The sequence below is a fragment of the Rhinopithecus bieti genome, unplaced genomic scaffold (assembly GCF_001698545.2).
Source record: "Rhinopithecus bieti isolate Rb0 unplaced genomic scaffold, ASM169854v2 scaffold_12512, whole genome shotgun sequence".
In the NCBI taxonomy this organism is placed as follows: Eukaryota; Metazoa; Chordata; class Mammalia; order Primates; family Cercopithecidae; genus Rhinopithecus; species Rhinopithecus bieti.
In genome coordinates, this window is record NW_016807354.1 from 886,668 (window position 1) to 896,396 (window position 9,729).

Consider the following 9,729-nt stretch of genomic DNA (forward strand, 5'->3'; position numbering starts at 1 on the left):
TGTGTGTGTGTGTGTGTGTGTGTGTGTGTGTGTGTGTGTATTTATGCAGCCAACAAACATATGAAAAAAAGATAATCATCACTGGTCATTAGAAAAATGCAAATCAAAACCACAATGAGATAACATCTCACACCAGTTAGAATGGTGATCATTAAAAAGTCAGGAAACTACAGATGCTGGAGAGGATGTGGAGAAATAGGAATGCTTTTACACTGTTGGTGGGACTGTAAACTACTTCAACCATTGTGGAAGACAGTGTGGTGATTCCTTAGGGATCTAGAATTAGAAATACCATTTGACCCAGCAATCCCATTACTGGGTATATAGCCAAAGGATTATAAATCATTCTACTATAAAGACACATGCATATGTATATTTATTGCAGTAGTATTCACAATAGCAAAGACTTGGAACCAACCCAAATGTCCATTAATGATAGACTGGATAAAGAAAATATGGCACATATACACCATGGAATACTATGCAGCCATAAAAAAGGATGAGTTCATGTCCTTTGCAGGGACATGGATGAAGCTGGGAACCATCATTCTCAGCAAACTAACACAGCAACAGAAAGAACTGCATGTTCTCACTCATAAGTGGGAGTTGAACAATGAGAACACATGGACACAGGGAGGGGAACATCACACGCTGGGGCCTGTCGGGGGTGAGGGGCTAGGGGAGGGATAGCATTAGGAGAAATACCTAACGTAGATGATGAGTTGATGGGTGCAGCAAGCCACCATGCATGCGTATACCTATGTAACAAACCTGTATGCTCTGCACATGTACCCCAGAACTTAAAGTATAATAATAATAATAGTAATAATAAAGAATCCAGTCATTATTTTAAAGAATTAGTGTCATGGGTATGTAAAATTTCGGGAACATTATATTTTAAGTGGCTTTTTAATGTGTAAAAGGAGTCTATTATTCCTCGCTTGCACATGTTTCTCCTAAAGTTATAACTCATTGTAAGGAAGGAATTTTTGTCATTGTTTATCTTGATTATCTTGGTCATATATATTTTAGAGACAGGATCTTGCTCTGTTACCCAAGCTGGAGTCCAGTGGTGTGATCATAGTTCACTGCAGCCTTGAATTCCTGGGCTCAAGGATCCTTTCACCTCAGCCACCCCAGTCCCTAGGACTACAGGCATGTGCCACGTGCCCAGATAATATTTGTATTTGTTTGCAGAGACAGGGTCTTGCTATGCTGCCCAGGTTAGTCTTAAACTCCTGGCGGTAAGCGATCCTCCCATCCCAGCCTCCCAAGATGCTGGGATTACAGGCATGAGCCACAGTGTCAGGCCCAGATATTAAATTATCATTGAAACATAACTCTAGTCTATTATTGACAGTTTTCAAATAAAAGGAACTATTCAAAACATTTAAATTTTCTTTGTCCTTTTGCTCCTTTATACTGTAAGAAGAATGCACTAGCATAAAGCTACTATTGGAGCATCCAAGGCTCAAGTTGATCTTTAGTGTTATATCTTACTATGCTTTCTCAGTATTTTAAGGGTTTGAACCATACATCTTGGAAATGTGTTTAATTATAAAATAGATGACCACAAAACAGAAAAGTTTATTTCTAAACTGAAATTAAACTTCAAAACATTGAGCCTCTTTAGTGATTTAAACCTGTGTCATGCCAAATTGTCTTTTATATGAATCAATGTTGCCTATTTTTAGCTTGAAAAATGCTCTCTCCATTCAAGAAAGACACCAATAATGGCATTTTAATTTTAGAGAAATTGGTCAACTTCTTCAAAGAACACATAAAAGTAGAACTTGTTTCACAGTAGTCACTTTTAAAAAAAACAAACAAACAAAAAAAGGAATTCCATCAGCTTTAAATCCTCTGATTGCTTTTGAAAATGTTCCTGCAAATATGTACCTCCAAATATTTCATTTAATGGTTTCTTTGAATAAAATTTATCATATGTGTATGCAACAAACATTATGTTGTAATTAATCACATTAGTCATGGAGTATTTGCTAAGTATATTATTAATTATAAGTTGACTATACCTCATACTAAGGACAGTGTTTTGCCTTTATGAACTTCAGAAAACATTCTCTAGCAAAATTATCAAAAAAGATTAGTTTAAAATGGGGTAGTACAATATTCCATCAATTAAAAGCTGAATTTCAGACTAGGAGCAATGAAATATGAATTTTCTGTAGTTTTGACTCCTCACTTTTGTGTGACCATAGATGAGACAGTAAAACACTTTAAACCTCATTTTCATCATAAAGATAACAGAATTATTTCCAAAATTGCTCTCAGCTGTTAAACCCCGTGATTCTGAAGAAGGGCTAAGAGAAATTCAGGGAACACCTGAAACGTATCTTAGTACCTCTGCCTAGATTCTTCCCCTCTCAGGAATGTTATCATATCAATCATCACACACATCAGCTGTGTCTTAATGACATTTTAAAAAGTCTCTAAAAGAGACATTCCCACTTCCAGCTATTGTTTTCTCTCTCCTGTCATTCATAATCCCCCTTCTTGAGTTATGTATACACCCTGCCTCACCTGCCATTCTCTCTTCAACCCAATCCAGTCTGGCCTTTGCCACTTAAACTCTCCTTGTTACCATCACTAATGCCTTCCTATTACTAAAGTGAAGCTGTATTCTTCACTCCCAAATTAGAACATTTCTCTTTTTCCTTTGCTAGTGTCTTCTCCTAAGTTTTAAATGTTGGAGTCTTCAGAGCTCTGTCTAACGTCCTGTATTTACTCAGTATGCACTCCTTGGTAGGTATCAGCAATTAACATAGCTTTCATCTACATGCTTGTGACCCATAAATTTATATTTGCACCTAAATTTCTCTTCTGGAGTCCCAACTTACAATTGCTTACCTCAAGGATGCAGGCTGATACAGGCTCCATTATTTTGTTGATGTGCCATCTGTGATATGTGGCTCCCCAGTTACGGTGGCTGGGGAAGACTGGCTGGATTGTGCAGCAGCTTCTCACCATCTCTGACTGGAAGTAACGTGGTCAGAGCGAGTCCCAGAGCTCTGCGTAACTCCAATAGTGCTGGGAAGTGTAGTTTCCCAGACACCCAGAAAGGAACCAGATAGTATTTGTGAGCACAAGTAGTATCTACCACAAAAATTACTGTATATGACTTCTTTTTCTCCCTTTTCTTGTAACCATCACTTCCTAAATGTTTCTTTAGTATGTCTAATTTTCTCTGTCTCTACCTGTGGCAGATGAGAGATGCACTGCCCAGATCTTCAGAAAGCCTTCAAGAAAGGGCTTTTTGCCTCAGCTGCTGAGAACGCTTTCAGCAGACAGCCTGCAGCTGTCTGCTTTTTGAGGGTCTGCCTCAGCTGCATGGCCTCAGCTTGGGCACTAGCTGAAGTGCACACCCTTCTTGAGATGGCCTACACCTCACGATTTATTTGTGGCAGAGTATGACTGGTGCTTTCCAACTCTCCCGCCTCCGTCAAATCTTGTTTTCTTTCTTCAGGGAAGGGATTAGAGTGAGGAGAAATGAAAAAAAAATCCACATTTTAAATACAGATAAGATCAGGCCCCTTCTTTGCACATGTGTTAATGTTTAACACAGAGCCTGCATAACAAATTCTATTTAAGCATCTGTTTTTGGAAGAAACAACCTATGCAAGTTGATAACAAGAAGGGTCTGAGAAAGTGGCTGATAAGATAGGGTTTAGGAGCCAGACCACTTTCAGCACACTGCGATGGGGACCCTTTCTCTGGTAAGTGGAATATAGACATCTCTGGGCATAAGGTGGGTGGATGATCTGTTATTAAAACTCTCTAGATTAGTGAGTCATGAAGGTATGCTATTGGGGGTGGGGAGGGTACACACTAGCTGGTGTGAAGTATCAGATCTTCAAGAAGCAATGGGGAAATAGTTACCAAAATGATAACAAGAACAGATGGCTATTGCTAAGTTCATTACAACCTAAGAAAAAAAAATGAAAAACGATGAGCAATTGAACAGCAAGCATGAAATCCAATGCACCTTTATGATAGCTTACAAAAACCTCTTGTGTTGCAAGAAGGCAGAGAAGCTGAGGACCAGGAGTGAATGGTGTAGGAGAGCTCCAGATAAGGTTAAATGCCCCACTGAGGCAGATCAGTTATGACAATATCAAGGCATGGCTGGGAAAAATGGGATCCTGACACTTGAGAAGAGAACATCTAGTTGTGAATGTCCCTAGAAATTTTGAACCCCAGACTCTTCTGAACTCCAGAAATGCAGAAGTGGGCCATCCTTTCTTCATAAGGGTTGCTCACCCACATTACTTGAAGGTAATGAAGAGCCCTCGCCCTCACAAAACAACAGGTGCCTCCTGTTATGGCCACTAGGCATTAACACTAGGGTTAACTCATAGCATAACCCAGCCAAAAAATGTGCTAGTTCTAATAGGGCTTAGTACCTTAAAGAAGCTGAAAGACCTAGCCATTGTGTAGTGGCAGGTACTGTAGGAGAACCTGTGGGTTTGACTCCTGAGAGTACTTAATCAAGCAGAACCGAAAATAAAATTGGGCAGGGAAGAGTTTATTGATATGGGAGCATTCTTGTGAAACAGGATTTAATGGTTTGGTAAGGACTTCAGGTGATGGTACATACAAGATGGCTTCTGGAAGCACGAAAAAAGCAATGACCAATGCTATGTGAAGTTGAAATATAGACAATATTTGCAGACAGTAGATAAAAGGATTAAAAAACACATGGAAGTGGGCATGTTGGAGTAAATACGCTTTATAAAGCCAGGAGCCCCACCTGATGGTAATATTCTACGGGAAGGCCTATAAAAGACACCAATTACCAAGGTCATAAACAATGTGCTGGTAGGGGGCTCTGACATCAGTAAAAGTTCAGCAGTGGCTCTCTCCTATAACCCAGGGTTGATGGTAGGAGAGGCTCTTACTACTAAGTTCACTGATAGCAGTGGGTTGAACACCTAATAAAGGCCAGGTGGTACTACTTAACTGCAAATCTAAGTGAATGCAATTATTGTAATAAGTGGCAGGGTCAGAGTAGCAGCCAGGAGGCCTGACCCACAGAGATGGAAATAGTTTATTAAACAAATTGTCACTAGGGGCAAAACAGATGGGACTACAAGAAAGGTACTCTAGCTTGCACTATCAGAAAAAATCAAGGATGAATGGCCAGGAGACCAAAGGCAACTGCACTGATTAAGAGTCATAATCTAGTGCCAAGTTGCTGGACCTGAGGTAATTTTCAGACCCAGAACCCACTGACTGAGGAGGCTAAGACTCCAGCAGGAAGGAAATTGAAATACTATAGCAATATACTTAAAAATGCATTTCCCACTTCTTCCACAAAAGTCATTTACTTGGATAATTTTTTGAATAATTGGCCATCCAGATTTGCCCAGAACTGAGGGGTATCTCGGAACATGAGACTCTTGTTTTAAAATCAGAAATCTCCCAAGCAAACTGAGTTGAGTTAGTCACCCTAGTGCCATGCATTAAAAGGGGGACAGCCAAACATTTAAGATTTGTTGGACACAGTCAGAAATGACAGTCATACTCAAGACTTGAAGCATCATTATGCCCCCTCTAGAGTGGGGCCATATAGAGACCAGATAGTAAATGGAATCCTGGGAAACATCTGGCTTTTTTGGGCCCACTGTTTCTTCAGATCTCTTAAGTGGTTATTTCCCTAGTCCCTGAAAGTATAATTGAGAATAACATACTAAATAATTGCTACAAGCCTCACATTGGGTTCTTGGCCAGCGGCATAAAGATAATCATAGAAGAGGGGGAAAGTATAAGTCTTTAAAATTGTTACACAAATTCAGCAAATATAATAAATCAAAACCAATATCACATCCCTAAGTGGATGGTGAAAATTAGTGCCACTCTCTTAAGAATCTAGAAGATGCAGAGTTGTTGGTCCGTATTAAATCTCCATCAATTCACCCGTATGGCCCTTGCAAAAACTGGAAAGATTCTGGAAGACGAAAGCAGACTACTGCAAACTCAATGAAATTGTAATCCCAATTGCAGCAGCCATACTGGATGTGGTATTTTGCTATAGGAGATCATTATGTTCTCAGGTACATGATGTAAATCCATTAATATGGTGAATGTATTCTATTCTGCTAAGGTCAGAAAGGGCTCTTGTTCACACAGAATAGGCAATATTATATATTTGCAGTTTTGGCCTAGGACTATGTCAACTCTCCTGTCCTCCAAATTATTTGAACATCTTGCAGAAGAGTACATTGATTTACTACATCAATGCTGTTATGTTAATTGGGCCAGATGGGCAAGAAGTTGTTATCATAATCCTCGTTAAGACACAAGTGCTCTACAGAATGGAAGATAAACCCTACAAAGATTCAGGGGCCTTCACATTATTAAAATTATAGGGTTCCTATGAACGGGGACATACCAGGATATTCATTCTCAAATAAAAGACAACTGATCACATCTTTTACTTCTCACCACAAAAAAAAAGAAGTTCAACATCTTTGAGTTATATGGGTGGCATATTGCATTATTCTACACATGGGATTACTGCTGTGGCCCATATGATGGATAATACCAATGGCTGTCAGATTTGGGGGGACCCAGAGCAGGAAAAACTTGACTGGGCTGCAAGTCTAGACAGTGGTATAAGCAGTTCTACTGCCTGGGCCATGCAACCTGGTAGACTCTATGGTATTAGAGGTATTGGTGGTAGGTAAAGATGACCTTTGGAGCTTCCGGAAAGCCCAATATGGAGAATCACATGTATGTACCTGAAGTTTTGGAACAAGGCCATGCAATATACCTTTGAAAAACAACTCATGGCATGCCGTGGTGGAGATGGGGCACCTGACCATGGGATACCAATTGATTGATTATCTGCAAATACCCGTCAGCAACTGGGGTCTGTCAGATAGATCCATTGCCTCACAGAGCTGGCAGCAATCCATCATAATACAGAATTGGTAAGTCCAGATGTGAGCATGAACAATATCAGAAGTTAAGATGCTTGAGCAGAGAGCCCAGACTCCCATGTAATCCACCAGTGTTGGACACTGCCCCTTCTTTGGCTCATATCTACAACAAGCTTACACAGAAGGAAAAGACTTGGGCTTGGTTTCTGGATGGGTCATCTGGGTATGTGGGTGCAATCTGAAAATGGATGGCAACTGCCATTGGTCAGAGTTAGTCCCCAAATCTGCCTAACTCCAATGATGCTGGAAATTGTAGTTTCTCAAATGCCTGGAAAAGAGTCAGACATTATTGGTGAGCACAAGTAACACCTAACACAGAAAGCATTTTTAGACTTGCTTTTCTTCTTTTCCTTACTGATCACCTTCTAAATGTTTCTTTAATTTGTCAAATATTCTCTATCTCTCCTTATGGTAGATGGGAGACGCATTGCCCAGACTGACCTGAAAAGACAGTGGCGAGAAAAAATTTTTCCAAAGGACAGCTTTTGGCAGTGCCTTCTCCCATATGTTCATCCACATGGCTTTACCCTAGACTAACTTGCCTACAATATTTCAATTTCTCCTCTTCTAGGCTCTAAACCAGCCTGTCATATTATTCACCACTGCCCAGAAGTATGTTTTATGCTGATCTCAGTCCATTTCCTCTTCCTCACAAATAATATAAATTTTATTCTTAGAAACCAGACAAGTTTTGTGCAATTTATTTTGCCTAATTAGAAAATTGAAAAATTATTTAACTTCTCCTTGTTGAGTCACCTAATTTACAGCCCCAACTCTGAGCAAAGCTTGCTTATGTGGTCAAGGAATCATTACTGTATTAGCTAATTTCTACTCTCCTTTTATAATCATGAATATTTGGTATATTGTATATTACTGCAACAATAAAATTAAAATTGCTAAATATTCATTAACCAGTTTGACTAGTGCAAGAATAGTATCCATATTATATCTTTCTCGTAACTAAAACATGAATTTTATGGCATTATCTCAACTAGCATTCCAACTTTTTTTACTGTTGATAGTCCTATATCTATTTTTTTCCTAAAAGATTGTCTATCTTTTTTGAAGGGTTCTTTTAAAAGAAGAGTGAAAACAAGCAATGGGGAAAGGATTCCCTGCTAATAAGTGGGGTTGGGAGAACTAGATAGCAATATGCAAAAAATTGAAGCTGGACCCTTTCCTTACACCTTCTACAAAAGTTAACTCAAGATGGATTAAATACTTAAACATAAAACCTAAAACCATAAAAACCCTAGAAGAAACCCTAGGCAATACCATTCAGGACATAGGCACGGGCAGCGATTTAATAATGAAAACACTGAAAGCAACTGCAACAAAAGCAAAAATTGACAAATGGGATGTAATTAAACTAAAGAGCTTCTGTACAGCAAAAACAACTATCATCAGAGTAAACAGACAACCTATAGAATGGGAGAAAATTTTTGCAATCTATCTGACAAAGGTCTAATATCTAGAGTCTACAAGGAACTTAAACAAATTTATAAGAAAAAACAATCCCATTAAAAAGTCGGCAAAGGACACGGACACTTCTCAAAAGAAGACATTCATGTGGCCGATACATATAAAAGAAAGCTCAACATCACTGATCATTAGAGAAATGCAAATCATAACCACGATGAGATACCATCTCATGCCAGTCAGAATGATGATTATTAAAAGGTCAGGAAACAACAGATGCTGGTGAGATTGTGGAGAAAAGGAAATGCTTTTACACTGTTGGTAGGAGTGTAAATTAGTTCAACCATTGTGGAAGATATCGTGGCGATTCCTCAAAGATCTAGAAGCAAAAATACCATTTGACTCAGCAATTCCATTACTGGGTATATATGCAAAGGAATATAAATCATTCTATTATAAAGATACATGCACATGAATGTTCATTGCGCACTATTCACAACCGCAATTGGTTGATTTCAGAGTCAACTCAAATGCCCATCAATGATAGGCTGGATAAAGAAAATGTGGTACCTATACATCATAGAATACTATGCAGCCATAAAAAGGAATGAGATCATGTCCTTTGCAGGGACATGAATGAAGCCAGAAGCCATTATCCTCAGGAAATTAACACAGGAACAGAAAACCAAACACTGCATGTTCTCATTCATAAGTGAGAGCTGAATGATGAGAACACATGGACACCTGGTGGGGAACAACACACAATGGGGCCTGTCTTGGGGGCAGAGGGAAAGAGCATCAGAAAGAATAGCTAATGGATGCTGGGCTTAATACCTAGGTGATGGGTTGATCTGTGCAGCAAACCACCACAGCACATATTTACCTATGTAACAAACCTGCACATCCTGCACATGTACCCTGATACTTAAAATATAAGTTCATGAAAAAAATTATAAAATAAATAAGAAAGGTGAAATATCTATGGGAACATAAATAATATTTTATTAACTGGAAAATTATTTTGCAGTTTCCTTAGCTCTCTCTTTCAAGACAAATAGGCTGATAAAATTCTGAATTGCTGACAAATATATTTGGCCATCCATTTGTATGTCAGAAGCAAGACAAACTTTCATTCAGTTTTCAAATGCAGCTCATATTATAATTAATTCTCAGTTACTGTTTCTGAACTACATTTTATTAACTACTTTGTTTATGATTAACCTCAATTTAATCACTTCTTTAAATGCAAATACTCTTTTCAGAGAATTTTGCTTGATATCTTCAAGAATTGTTTCATAGACCTATGTATTACATTATTACCATGATAAAAATTATCATGTGATATTTTTTC